The sequence below is a fragment of the Sus scrofa genome, chromosome X (assembly GCF_000003025.6).
Source record: "Sus scrofa isolate TJ Tabasco breed Duroc chromosome X, Sscrofa11.1, whole genome shotgun sequence".
Lineage (NCBI taxonomy): Eukaryota > Metazoa > Chordata > Mammalia > Artiodactyla > Suidae > Sus > Sus scrofa.
The window spans coordinates 96,954,648-96,970,153 of NC_010461.5; the positions used below are offsets into that span (position 1 = coordinate 96,954,648).

Genomic DNA, 15,506 nt, shown 5'->3' on the forward strand with positions numbered 1-15,506 from the left:
ACTAAAGGCTGACACTAAGAACATGTTATAAAAGTAAATGTGATGGGAGTTCCCTGGTGGCCTAGTGGTTAAGGAGCATTGTCACGGCTGTGGCTCTAGTTACTGCTGTGGCTCTAGTTGCTGCTGTGGCACAGGTTTGATCCCTGGCTCAGGGAACTTTTGCATGCCATGGGCATGGCCAAAAATTAAAAAAAATTTTAAATAAATGTGACATTTTGAACATTTCTTAATTTTTTTGTTGGCATCCAAAATATTTTTAAGTCCTTGGAAGGAGGGATAGACTGGTAACATTTTTGTAGTAGGAAGGGGCAGGAGATCGTTTAGCCCAGCCCTCCCATTTAACTGAAAGAGAAACTTAGGCTCAGAGAGGGGAAGTGACACATTGCTGATTAGTGGCAACTGAGAACTAGAACCCAAGCCTTCTGAGTCCTCATTTATACTGTAATGCCTTGTCTGTAGGAGGGAAAGTATTGCCAGGTATCCCTGCTGTGGGTTCCTGGCACTTAACCCTGTTAGGGGGACTCTTAAGATGGTTGACCGATATCTGCCATGATTCTATTTCGTTCATGCCTTGCTGTCAGGGGACGTGGACTGTTCTAGGGTCCTAATTTGCCCACTAATTTTCTCCAAGTCAGGGTGAAAAACGGTGGCAGGATAACTGATCTAAGAACAAGGATGGTTATTTGTTTTGTTTTATTTACTTTTTTAGTTAGTGTCAACCACAGTCATCATTTTGGATTGAAGTTGATGACACAATCTTGATTTTTAAGACATGAGAAGAGAGATCAAACTGTTCCAAAGAATTGTTTGGTCTAAAAAATAAAAAGTTGCATAGCTGCCTTTGTTGAAAACTCAGCTTCTCACTTTACTTAGGTGTCAGAAACATTTCTCTCTGAATTGAAAATTACTTGAGTCCTTAAAAATGGCTGTTCATGGGTTGGTGTTTAAGCACAGATTATATTTAATCATGGATTATATTTGATTGCTATTGACTTTGTGGATTGATAGAAATATATTTACATATGCTGTTTTATCACATCCATGTGACATCATATTGAAGTGGGGGAAAACATTCTGCATATTAACTAGTAAATTCAGGCTCTAAATTTAGTGGCTTCCCACGGTCAGTTTGGTGAGTCATGGAGGTAGGACAGCCCGAAGCAGTACTGCAATTTGGCGGCTCATTTTGAATCTGTACAACCTCCTGTAAACTGAAAACTTTATTCTGTTCTTATGATAACCTGCTTCATAAAATAGGCGAGATAAAATATGATCTTTAAAAGTGTTAAAAAAAAAACACCTAGTTTTAGCATGTTGACAATTCAGTGGTGATTCTACAGAACAAAAATAACTTGTTAGTATTTGAGACTTATTGTGTAACCTTTACATTACATGCCAATCCATGTATTCTCTTTGCTTCATTGTTTTGATTTTGACAAAATCAGGTGAATTTGCCAGGCAAGCCCCTCATACTCTGTGTGTCCTCCTCATACTCTGCCTACAATTCTCGTAATTACTTCCTGGGGTATGTATGTGTAGGAAAGGAGTGTTGATGGCTAGCACCGGTGATGGTGGAGTAGGTGGTGAAGGTAGCCCCAGCAGCCAAGATATAGATTATGAGGTCAGACAAATCATACTACTCGGATACACAGACACAAAGTGAATTAAATAACCCTTTCTGTAAGAGATTAATAGCCCTTAGAGAGATAACTTCAAACAAAATTTAAAGTAATAAAAATTGTAGGTACTTTATGATGCCCTACGGGTATTTAACTTGAATTGATAATTAATCTACATTTCTGTTTTCCACACAGAGCTAAGCTAATTCCTACAGACTTTCTTTTCACAAGGCCTGTTCTGCCCTAGCTGTCAAGTATTATTCTACTAACAAGCTAAACTTTAATTGGGTGCTTTCCTTACTCTTCTCAGTGGAACCCTGTCTATTCTCTTATTTCAAACTGAGCAGTCTTTGTGTTAGTCTGTCATCTCGTGATTCAAAATTGTGGAAAAAAGTACATGAGACATAATGTGGGCCTTGTACCTGATGGCAACCCCAATGTTTTTCCCCAGTCGGTATACAAATTTATCTTGGTTACTATAGCAACCAGCCTATCAGTTATTCTTCTAGCTCTTTTGCCTTCTCAGATACTAGGATTACCATATAATCAGGTTCTGCTAAAGCTCTTCAGGTCTTAGCATTTTATTACCAGCTGCAGCTGTCTGGCAGTTTACAGCGTGGCATTCCATTAGGGTCAATTGGTTTTAAGTCCACAAAACCTTTTTGTCTTCAAACATTTTAAGCATACAGACAGAATTTAACAAGAACACGTTTACGAAACATTTTTTTCATACTAATTTTCTTAATTCCATTGTTAGTCATTGTCTTGAAGATTGAATGCATTACATCATTGGCATTCTGTGGTCATCCATTTGTCATATCAGCTAGAATAAATTTCAAGATCCAGAGTGACCTTTTAAGAAATATATAAAGATGTTATTTTAGACTCTGTATCATTGCAAACTAGCTAACGTGACTTAAAAATACCTTGATTCATCAGCAACTACCAAATAAATAATCTGGCTTCTAACAAAAATGATGTTATGTAGGTTGTAGAAAGAACTTTTGGACTTTTAATTCTAATTTGAGAGAATAGTTTAAATATTTAATAGAAAAGGTTATCTTTCTTTTGCAGCCTTTGAATAAACGGGAAAAGACAAGACAGTAGTTGTATGGGTCTTTATTATGTCTATTTACTTGACGAATACATTATTTTTTAATCTCTTAAAAACTTCAGAATTCAAATAACTAAAATAGTTTTAAGTTTAAATGTTTGTCTTGCTCAAAATAAGGAAGTTGAAATATTTAGGATATATAAATTGGTATTTTATACAGTAATTTATATATTAGTGTTTGTGTTAATGTTTGTTTTTGGTGCTCATGCTTGTTAATATTGTAGTAATAGTGTAGTAGTAACTTCTAAATATGCACAGTTAATCTCAGGTTAACTGAGGTGTTATTTTAATGATTTAGCCAATATTGGTATCTGTTTCTGTACATAACAATAACATAAGTAATGTTTTTTTTAAATCAAAGAATTTTTAAATATTGTGTGTACTTTTCAAACAGTGTTTCTTTCTGAATTAGAATATTATACAGTAAACTTGTAAGTTTGTGACGTGATTAAATTAAATTTCCTGGCTTGAATTTTTATTTAAAACATGATTTGAATGGTTTCATTTTAAAATTAGTGTATCTTATTCAAAACTCTGGTTAAATTCTGATGGTGCCCCAATGAGAACTTTAACTGCATAAATCGACTTAAGAGCAAAAAAGATTTTACTTTATGCACAGGGCACTCATCCTTAAAATTTTTAAGAAGAGGAGGGAGCAGAGGAGAAAATGTTTTTTTTTAAAAAGGCCAAGGGCAAAGCATGAAATTTTTGGAAACTCTTGATGGAAAACTTTAACAATGTTTTCCAGTAGGCAGCCTGTACAAAGTAAGCCATACCTGCATAAAACCTACTTGACCACTACTAATTGTAATAGACTATTCTAGTGCAAACTCATTGAACCGTGGGCATTCTTATGAGCCACAGGTCAAGCTCTCTAGAGAACCAATAAATAGAATATAGAGCTGTATTCAAACCCACTCTCTCAGAAGCAGGCATCCTGGTTACTAAGTAGGTTCAAGAGAAGAAGTGGGAGTGTTCTTTCTCGCATAGCTCTTGAAGTGCAAAGACTAGGCATGGATGAACTTAATATCCATAGTCCTCTTGTAAATTTGTTCCTGAAAGTCTTCATTTAAATTTGGAGACCTAGGAAATCATCTTTCTAGTTATTAGCAGTACTATTAACCATTTGTGTGGTTTTTTAAAAAAAATCATTATTTTAAAATATGCTCATCTACCCAAATGGCAGGTGGTTTCTCCCAGCCAGGATTCCACCCCATTCACCTCCAGCTTTCTCCTTCCTAGCTGACCTGAAGGTAATTAGTATAGAGATTGCCCAGCATAATAACTGATTATTCCTTACAACTAAGAAGGAGCAGTGATGGATGAAATATAATGAATGGGTGGGTCTTCGGGAAGGTATAAGGGAAAGATTGGTTAAATTGGATATAGCAAATGTATTGGTAAGTGGGATTGGTTTTAGTGTCACAGGTGGGGCAGGTGGTTGGATAAGTGGAGGACAGGTGTGTGAAATGAATAGGTGGCTTGATAAAACTAGTACCTTTGTGAGTGAAAGTGAATGGGTTTGTCAATATTTTGCAATTGGTATTTTATCTTTATTGGATTGGCTTTAGAGATTAGGGCTAATGACTGAGATCAGTCTTTTTTCTTTTAAGTGAACTTTACTATCCCTATTTTATCCCAGGTTGTAGCTCCTGGTTGTTGACTTTTAACCTTTACCTTATTTCCCAGAATAGAGAGAAGTCCTCAGTTGATGTGTAGCAGCTACAAAAGGTTTAGGTGGCTGTAGGGATGGGGAATAGACATGCTCTATGGTGTTTTTCTCCTCTTCACAATTTCTTTTCAAATCTTCATCCCCACCCCACCCTTCCCTCCCATCCCCATACACACCAGTTCCTATAACAGTGAAGGGAAGAAATGGAGGGGGCTGAGGCAAAGACAGTGGTTTGGATTTATAGGTTCTTTGTAACTTGGGGACATCTTGTACTCAGTAAGTATTAAATGTTAACAGTGAAGCCTTGAGAAGTGTTGCCAGTTATTCTGCAATCATATCAATTCCTTGTTACCAACTTTTTTCCCCCTCAGGAATAAACGTATTCGCAATAAGAAAGAAATGCTATAGTTCTGCATTTCTATAGAAATTCTATAGGTAATGCCGTACTGTCAGCTAATGTTGGGCATTTGTTTTCACAGTACTTTAATTTATATGATCTGTCCTGATTATCCTGCAGATCTGTAAGATGAGACAATTTTTGTGAGAGGTAGGACAATTATTATGCTAACTTTGCAAATAAAGCTCAGCTCAGAGTGTGTAAGGATCAGCCAGCAAAAGTGGAACTTCACTAATTTGTGGTAATTAGATGATAGTTTGAATGGAGATGGAAAACATTAGGTTCCTCCCCACTTTTCTAAACTATAAATATTTTGTGATGTTGTTTTAAATATGAATTATTAGAATGACGAGGCAAACTCTCGTGCCATTTGGGCATGTCTGATTTACTGTTGAGAATGATAAAAAGAAGTATTTTTTATGCTTTTCTTGTTAAGCTTTGATGGAATTGATTATCGTACGGTAGCTAGGTCAGAAAATGACCTTGCTACTGAAAGAGCTGGAATCCCAGACACTGCTAACTGCATTCAAAGAGTGTGTTCTTTGTTCCTAAGGGAAAACCCTTCAAGATAGGAGACACTTCTGATTTGGGGCTTCTGTGCCTCATCAAAAAGTCTTGATCTTAGTTTTTTTTTTCCCTGTAATTATTTTGTAGATTGTTTAGTGAGGCCACTCGTTCCCCCCACCTTTTTTTCCCTCCTCAATATAACTCTGATTCATACTTTTGGCTCCAAGCCACTAATTGGAAACATGATATGTTTTTTTTTTTTCTCCTTTCCCTTCAAAGATGTTTTCTAGCAGTCACAATGAATACATGTGTTAGTTTTTGATATTTTCCACTGATCAAACCTCTATTGGCTATCAAATTAATGGGAAAAATGCATTCCTAATAGCTAGGTAATTAGAAAAATTACATTCTCAGTAAATAAGGATGAGTAATCTTTTTATTTATTTTTTATTACAGTATAGTTGATTTACAGTGTTATGCCAATAATCTCTTTTATAATAAACTTGACCTACTGATTGTTTTATGTAGGTAAACATTCTAGGTAATTTGAGATTTTTCTAGAATATTTATCAAGGTTTTAACATATCTTTCATTAAAGAATGCATAAGTAGAAATTTGGTGACATAAAGCATAGAAGTAGAATTTATAAGCTAAAGTGCTCAATTACTGAAATATGTCCAGTTTTCTATTATTCATGATATTGAGGGAGAACATGAATAATTAAATGTTAAAAATTACACCAAAACCTCAGTTCAGTCATTAGTTTACAGCTTCCCTTCCCATCAAACCTTTTATCATTGATAACAGTAATTTTTTTTTGTAATTTAAAAAACAAAATAAATGGTTTGGTTCAATTTTTTGTTCTTATGCCCATCTTTGATGATAAGGAATAAAATCAGGAGAAAAACAAAGAATCTCAAACTCTGAATAAATCAGTTTATTGATAATAGAATTGATTTATTTAAATTTTTTTAAAGGGGGGGGTTGTGACAGGTTCTTTAGAGCTCTAATTTTTATGTGGGGTGACCTTAGAAGTTATTGGCATTTGCTTTTTAAAATTAGTACACCATTGGATGTTTTAGATAACTTACAAAATCATATTAGCATATTAACTTGATAAAGCTTCTAATTTTTTTGTTGTTTTTTTGTTTGTTTTTTTCCTTTACTCAAGATAAAGCTTCTATTAAATGGCCTGTAGCCCAAGAGCTTGTTTATTTTTGAAAAGTAAGTTACAAAGTGATTTAGCCTGATTGCTTTAGCATTGACTTTTCCAGACAATCATAACTTTACCTATCTCTTTCTTTTGCAGTTTTACTAGAAATTATTTTAAATCATTAATCATGTGACTTTTATCTATCCCACTTTGATAAATTGGGACATTGTGATATAGCTACCCTAGCCTGGAATTAATTGTTTGAATGTGGGTATTTATTGAATGGTTGTAAACATGCAGAGTAGGGTATTTTTAGTTTAGAATGCTTGAGTAGGCCCAGAGAACTGATATATTTTTCTTTTATTTTTGTTAATAAATAGATTATCAAGCTGTTTTTCAGGAATATGGCATAAAACTATATGAACTGCATAAATCAGTTTTGAAAAATCAGGTTGTTATCTTAGACAAGATGTAATTGCTTAAGGGTCCACTTCAAGTTTGTAATTACTATATATATGACTAGAATTACATTTCATTATAATGTTTCCTTTGATTTCACTATAGGTCATTTTATTTAGTTTTTGTCTTTTTATGACCGCATACAGTGTATGGTGGTTCCTAGGCTAGGGGTCGAATCAGAGCTGCAGCTGCTGGCTTACGCCACAGCCACAGCAAGGCCAGAGCCAAGCTACATCTGTGACCTACACCACAGCTCACGGCAACGCTGGATCCTTAACCCACTGAGCAAGACCAGGGATTAAACCTGTGTCCTCAAGCATACTAGTCGGATTTGTTATGCCTGAGCCACGACAGGTCATTTTAAAGTGTTGCCACAAAACCTGCTTTCAGAAAACAGAGCCATTGTGCCAAATTTTCTCACCATCTATTTTTACTAATATAAATGTTAAAGTAGTTATGTGGTATTTTAGCTATATTCTGCTTCTCGGCTTTCATAGTATTTAAAATTTTTAATGGTCTTTCAAAGGATGATAAAAATAGTAATTCACATCTTGAGGATTCAGTTAATTCCCTATTAGTTAACTATCATAACTATACTCTCTGTTTTTTGTTAATTTTGTTAATAAACCAGTACTGCTGTGTATTAGGGAACCCCTCTTATAATTTCAGTGAGCAGTACTGCATATCACATTTTTTTTTTTTTTTGGTCTTTTTTCGTTTCCTAGGACAGCTCCTGCAGCATATGGAGGTTCCCAGACTAGGGGTCGAATCGAAACCGTAGCCACCGGCCTACGCCAGAGCCATAGCAACTCGGGAATCTGAGCTGCGTCTGCAACCTACACCAAAGCTCATGGCAATGCCGGATCCTTAACCCACTGAGCAAGGCCAGGGATCAAACCCACAACCTCATGGTTCCTAGTCGGATTCCTTAACCACTGTGCCACGACGGGAACTCCTGCATATCACATTTTTAAAAACTATGCACTTAGCGTAAGATTTAAAAAAAGGAGTTCCCGTCGTGGCGCAGTGGTTAACGAATCCGACTAGGAACCATGAGGTTGCGGGTTCGGTTCCTGCCCTTGCTCAGTGGGTTAACGATCCGGCGTTGCCGTGAGCTGTGGTGTAGATTGCAGACAAGGCTCGGATCCCGCGTTGCTGTGGCTCTGGCGTAGGCCAGTGGCTACAGCTCCGATTCGACCCCTAGCCTGGGAACCTCCGTATGCCACGGGAGCGGCCCAAAGAAATAGAAAAAAGACAAAAAAAAAATAAATAAATAAATAAAATTAAATTAAATTAAAAAAAAAGATTTAAAAATAAAACAGTATCTTGTTCTCTAAATTTGAACTGTTATTAATTTTTATTCATCCTGGAGTTTTGTTTTTGATTTTGATTTTTACTTTGCTTTTGTTGTTTTCCTGCCTGGCCTAAATGGGGGAAGAAATCCTCATGTCAGTGTTTTGTGAGCACCAGACCCTTCTGATTCTGAGTTTAAACTTAGCTCTTTTCTGTTGGTCTTAGTTTGCCATCAGATCTTCCTTTTTTAGCTTTCTGGGCTTTAATTACCTGTTTATTTTAATAACTAGCCAAGGTTTTATCTATGCTCACCTCTTGTTCACCTCAAGAACCTTAGAATCCCAGCACCTTTGTACAGTCAAGCTATTCTTTGCTCTGCTTGATTCAGTTTGTTGGTGTCCTGCTTAAGCTCATCTTACTTTTATATTTTGCAAAGGCAAAAAGAAGAGGTGGATAAAAACAAAAGCTATAGGGTAATTCTCTGTCAAGCCCTTGGAAGTCACCTTCTTTAAAGAGAAATGTTTGCCAAAAGCCACCAGCTTCATTCCAGCTGACTCACTCTAGACTCCTTCCTTCCGTGTCATTACTCCTTTTTACCTCCTTAGGAGTCTGTCAGGAAGTTTGCAACCTGACAAAAGACTTCAGAGCCAACCACGTTTATTTCTCAGAACCTAAAATAAAAAGTGAGTCCTCTTACTGATAGAAAAAGGAAAGACGACCTGTTAGTCTATGTTTCTCAGTTTTGCCCAATTGTGTTGGTATATTCTTTTCACATAGTATAATGAGAAGTCTGAAGTGGGAATGTTAAATGTGAGATCACTCTTGTATTTTGTGTGCTTTAGATAGTGGGTCTTTGAGTTCCTAGTTGTTTAGTTGACTGAAGCAGGTGGCAAATGCAGTTTTAGCCTGCACATTCCTTCCTATTCTCAGAAGGCTTACAGATTGTGTTTGTTTGTTTGTTTTTCAGATAACCCTCAGGTAACAGGTAAGAGACACATCATACCCAAAAGGCAGAAGGATCTGTCTGTAGCTAAAGGGTGAGAAACTAGAGATGGGATGGTATATGGGATCTGGCTCTTTGAAACTACAGAAATTCAGTATTCTTTTTAAAAGGTAGACTTAAATGGTACCATAATTTTAGGTTCTGATTACCCTAAAGCTATGGTTCACTGTGATGTTTTGATTTAAAGTTGGAAAAGGTGATCCAATGATTGCCTTGAGAGAAACCACTCCCCAAAATTCTGAAAAACCAAGTTAGACTCCTATGATAGTCAAGCCATATCAATACCTGATTTCAAAATGTGGGTTTTTTGCAGTAAGATAGGCAAAGGAATGCAACTAGCTTCTATTTGGGGAGTCTAATCTATATGAGTTTTTAGTACACACTTGTATTGATTGCCATTCAAATCTAGGAGCTATTATTGGTGCTTCAAATTGTGGGAGGATGTTGAGATCATGTATTGACAGAATTGAAAGCAAATTCTACTTCGTATTGCAGAAGGCTCATCAGCTTTTTGATTGAAAAAGAAATAATGTATCAGAAATATTTCTTATATCCCTTTTATAAAGTGAAGTGTCCTAAAATGACTTTGTAAATATAGTAGCTGAATCCCTTTTTAATTACAACTTAATTTTTTTTGTGTGACTGTGGCAGGCAGAAATTCCCAGGCCAGGGATTGAACCTGATCCATAGCAGTAACAATGCAAGGTCCTTAACCTCTAGGCAACCAGGGAACTCCAGTGACAACGTTATTTTAATTGATATTTATCCAGAAAGTTGGCTGTTGATGTTTATTTGACCTGTATAGGTTAACTTCATTTTCATCCTGAGGATAGTTTCAAAATGATATAAATATCTTCATAAATAATGGTTATAAGTCCATTTACATACCTAGAGATTTATCAGTTTGTTACAGTAACCATCTAGTTTTTGTTCCTTTGTGGGGTTCAAGCTAAAGCAAAATAATGAGGCTGTTAATGCACCTTCCTCTCTTCACTGAGTGTTTTTGAAAAATTTACATAATAGCATATATGCAATATTTGCATTTGGGCATATCCACCGAATGCATTGTGTGGAAAAGCTTTGAAATCACACATGCAGTTTTTCTCCCAGTCAGTAAATGCTGTTGAATAGATTAATATATTTTTTTTAATTTATTTTTTTATTATTTTTTTCTTTTTACAGCCGCATCTGCAGCATATGGAAGTTCCCGGGCTAGGGGTCGAATCAGAGCTGCAGCTGCCAGCCCACACCACAGCCATGGCAACACTGGATCCGAGCCACATCTGTGATCTACGCCACAGCTTGTGGCAACACCAGATCCTGAATACACTGACAAGGTAAGGGATCAAACCCACATCCTCACAGAAACAACATTGAGTGCTTAACCTGCTGAGCCACAACAGGAATTCCTAGATTAATATTTATACGACACTGGCCATACAGTTCCTCCCACTTTGTCCCTTTATCACACATGAGCAGATTAATTATCTACCTAATCAATTTAGGGGTAGGGTAGAGTTGCCAGATAAAAAACAGGGCTCCCAGTTAAATCCCAACTTCATATAAATATTCTTATGCTGAAAATGTATGTGTTGTTTATCTGAAATTGGAATTTAACTGGGTACCTGTATTTGTGGAGACAAGTGGGTATGGGCACAATTGTGAGACCACAGCTGAGTGTGTAGTGACAAGGTAACCTTTACTCTGACAAGAATACCTGGACTTTTGAGTGCAATGTTAATTTTAAGAGTCCAACACTTTTTTCTTTGTGAGTGCATCCCTGAAAACAAAGCTCCTAAATAGCAAAACTTAGCTATATTATTTAGAGATACATGGCCTTTTGAAAATGAAAAAGGGAAGAATAAGTTACATCTGGGCTACTGGTTCCCTCTAAGGGAAAGGCAGCAGAATAGGGCACACAGTAGCTGCCCTGATCTTGATGCTGTTCTCATTCTCAGCGGACGTGGGGAGTAACAGTTCATTTTATTTGTTATGCTTCATAATTACCTGTATATGCTATATTATACACTTGTACATATCTAATATAGAATAACCATTTAAAAGTTAAAACAGAAGTTTCAATAAAAAGTTAGCTTGGGAGTTCTCTTGTGGTACAGCAGGTTAAGGATCCGGTGTGGTCACTGCAGCAGCTTGGGTCACTGCTGTGGCATGGGTTCAATCCCCAGCCTGGGAAGTTCTGTTCTTGGTGGCATAGCCGAGAGAAAGAGGGAGAGGGAGAGAGAAAGAGAGGGAGGGAGGGAGAAAGAGGAAGTTAGGCTATATGCAAAGTTTCACAGCTTGAACTTTCCAAAAATAAATCCAAAATCTAAAAGGTAAAGATGGATTCATTTATCTCTTCTCTGGGTTACCTATCCTTAGTTGTTTATGTCATTCTACTCAGTTTCCGGAACATTCACCAAATTGGTTTCTCTCTTTCAGATATGTTTTATTTTTGTCAGTGTTTCTTTTAAAATGTGGTATCCCAATGATACATGATACTCTTAAGTGTGTTCTTATCAGTGAGAAGTAGAGTAGAATTTACCACTCACTTTGCCTGGATATAAAAGTTCTGTTAATTCAGCTTAAAATCACAATAGTTCTTTCAGCAGTCATAGCACAGCTTCTAGTGTCTGAGCAATCAACAAAAATACCTAAATGTTCTCATGTGATTTATTGTTAAGTTATATCTCCCCAGTCATGCATTTTCCATTTATCCCTGTTACATTCTGTTAAGATTTGGCCCTTCGTTCTAACCTGTTGAAATATTTTTGGATACTGTCAGCCAGTATATTCCCCATCCCTCCAACTTTGTGCCATTTGCAAATTTGGCAGACATACCATCAGTGTCCTATTCAAGACATTAGTTAGAACATCAAGTAGGATAAAGCACAATAAAACTTACTTAATATAGTCTTATGATTTTTTTCATTGATCCATTAATCAACACACGTTGAGTAATGTTGTTCAATCAGTTACAAACCCACCTAAGTGTGTTCTCCCTACATCTCTTTGTTGTCTAAAAGGATAACATGAGAGAATTACAAAATTTAGTGCTTAAATCCAGATTTTTTTGTGTGTATGGTGTTCCCTTTCTATTCTAGGCCAGTAGCACTATCAAAATAGGAAATTAGGTTAATCTTGCATGTTTGGCTTTCTTTGAACGCTCACTGACTCTTAGTATCTTTTCCCCACACCTAGGGCCTTTAAACCATTTCACAGTGTGTTTTAGAACTTTACTTGACATTGACATCAAGTGAATCCATTTATAGTTTGTAGCATCTACCTGCTTTCTAGTGTTGACTGATAGAGTATTTTCCTTAACATCTTCTTCCATCCTTTCTGATTCTTCAGAGGTTTTAGATAAAGAGATCGAACTCTGTAAATTCTCAGAGTATGCTGGGATATAATTTTGTCTGGGACAGGAAAATTGAACTCATTTGGAGTAACTAGGTATTTTTATCTCCTTGAATGCTTTGGGATTCAATTTCCTCATTCTATAATTTGTTCCTCCCTTTCTGGTTTGACTATCAGTAATCTTAATTGGAAAAAAAGAGAATTGAAGCAGCCTTTTACATTATACTATTTATACACATATAAGCAGATTGCACTTTCACTTTGTTGTTCTTGTTCTGAATATATATAAATTAAAATAATGAAAACTTCTATCTCTGGTATTTTTTAAAATCATAGCATATTCTGAGCACCTGTCTTTCTGATACTTTTCTTATAGGTCTTTGCACTTTTCCTTGGATGTGTGCCCATTCCATCCTCCAATCTCTTCTGCATGTTTTCCTTTAAAATAGTTCTTAGAACATGACATGTCACCATAGAGATGCAGTCAGCAAAATTCAGTGAGAAAATATACTGGATGAACACTCTAGTGTGTTTGTTTAAGACTTTTTTTTTAAAATTTTTGTTTTTAGGGCCGCACCTGCAGCATATGGAGGTTCCCAAGCTAGGGGTTGAATTGGAGCTACAGCCTCCAGCCTACACCACAGCCACAGCAACATGGGATCCAGGGATCCAAGCTGCATCTTCAACCTATGCCATAGCTCAGGGCAACGCTGGATCCCCACCCATTGAACGAAGCCAGGGATCAAACCCTGCATTCTTGGATTCGTTTCCTCTGTCACAATGGGAACTCCCTTTTTTGTTTGTTTAAGATTATTTTTTAAGAGCAGTTTTAGCTTCACAGCAAAATTAAGAAAGTACTGAGATTTCCCATATACCCCTCCCTCCACACGTGCATAGCCTCTCCCATTAACATTATCAAGGTTCAAACCCACATCCTTGAAGAGACAACGTTGGGTCCTTAACCACTTAACAGGAACTCTGTTTTTTGTTTTTTTAGTAGAACACCAATACTTGCTTAAAGGAGACCTTATTTTGGAGCTGTTTCAGAAATTGTTTTTCCATATTTAAGTTTAATAGTACCATTGATAGACATTGTCTTCAATTTAAAAACTATGCTGCAAAATCAGAGTTAATGTGTTTATAATTAGTATGAGTATGTTGGAAGTTTTTTTTATGCTATTAGGTGATGAAGTTTAGCCTATTAAAATTATATTTTTGTTCAGCTTTGTTAGAAGCACCTTTTGTATTTCAGTTAAGTTTTGTTAATCAAATATTTATTTTTGTCTTTTTGTCTTTTTTGTTGTTGTTGTTGCTATTTCTTGGGCCGCTCCGCGGCAAATGGAGGTTCCCAGGCTAGGGGGTCTAATCGGAGCCGTAGCCACCGGCCTATGCCACAGCCACAGCAACGCCAGATCTGAGCTGCATCTGCGACCTACACCACAGCTCACAGCAACGCCAGATCCTTAACCCACTGAGCAAGGGCAGGGACCGAACCCGCAACCTCATGGTTCCTAGTTGGATTGTTAACCACTGCGCCACGACGGGAACTCCTGTTAATCAAATATTTAAATGTGTCAAAAATAATTGATTTTAAAATACCCTGTAATAAAAACCTTTGACATGAAAAATGAACTTTTGAACTTCTCATTTTGGTTTGTAAAGGTTTTGTGTAAAGTGGGATAAACTACTAATACTTAAATATGTTTACCTGTTACTTCAGGGTTTTCTTCAAGATTTCTCACTTGTGTGTGGTGTAATAAAAGTTATTTTATGTTTGCATTTAGACTTTTTCTGGGTAAAAGACCTTAACCTTTAAACAGGATGAGTTTGATTTGCTCTATTTAGTATCTACAGAACATTTCGAAGGAATATTTTCAGATAAACTAGATGTATCAGAGTATTACCGGACACTTCTGTGTGGATATGGCTTATGTCCATGTTTCCTATAAGATATCTCAAACTTAAGGGAAATCAGAGGGCATAAAATTTAGATGATTAATCATGATAAAAATATTACATCTTCATTCCCAGACTGTTGAAGAGTGTTAAAATCTCTTAAAATTATAGAAACTATAAAAACCCTTGCGTAAAGGTCTTGCAGCTAGCTGGTTGGGAAAGCCAAGCATAGAACTTAATTTTCTTGACCTAGTCCCCTATTTCTCCTGTCCCCAAACTCGAACATGAATAGTAATTTTCTTTAGGCACATAATCACTCTGAAATAGTATAATGTTATTATCTCTACTTTGAAATTAGAGACTGAGTTACAGAGAAGAGTTCAGTGGTTGTCTGGGAGACCCTCAGAATCTCTGGATTCTTTCTTTACCATACAATTTCATTCCAATCTGGTTCCCCAGCTCAGTGCAGACTAGGAGCAAAAATTAGAAGAGGAGGAGGAGGAAAGCTTTTAAAGACAGGCAAATGACCAACAGTAAGAAGTGACCACTTCAATTGAGAAGGGAGATGTAAAACTATAAAACAGACATTCCAAGCATAGTAGCCTAGGGTCCTGTAGTCTGAAGGCAAATAAATGCCCTGTACTTTAGGGTCTCCGGAGGGCATTATTGTATTAAAATATAGTGTTGTATTTAAGCATGATAATTATTGAGTCAGTAAGAAAGGGAAAATTGTATATCCTTTGTTTAAGAAGGTATTTTCAAGGGAAAGATTGCTGAAATGGCAAGGCTTAGCCTGTAATGTGCTTATTTACAAGTTGCCTTTGAAATTTGAAATTAGAAAATGAAATACTTTCAGAAGCTTGGCACTCAAAGTGAAGCTTCATCTCTGGCAATTTTATATATGGAACATTTCATTATTTTATTTCCTAGTAGTGCCAAATCAATTAGGTGTTAATTATAGTTGTTAAAGGCAGATCGAGATTCAGAGCCTTTGACTTAATCAGTTTACTCCGGCTCAAGAAGCAATGCTAATTACCTT

The 15,506-nt window shown here is 36.4% G+C and overlaps 1 protein-coding gene across 2 annotated transcripts in view; it reads left to right on the forward strand.

Moving 5' to 3' along the window:
- Positions 1-15,506, forward strand: part of WDR44 (WD repeat domain 44) — a 76,782-nt gene that overhangs the window by 4,360 nt on the left and 56,916 nt on the right. Inside the window, exon 2 of one of the 2 annotated variants that reach the window (XM_021080421.1) lies at positions 9,182-9,199. The exons of the other annotated variant lie outside the window; for it this stretch is intronic. The gene's annotated coding sequence lies outside the window, so the exon portion shown is untranslated. The remainder of the gene's footprint in view (positions 1-9,181; positions 9,200-15,506) is intronic. 2 annotated transcript variants of the gene reach the window in all.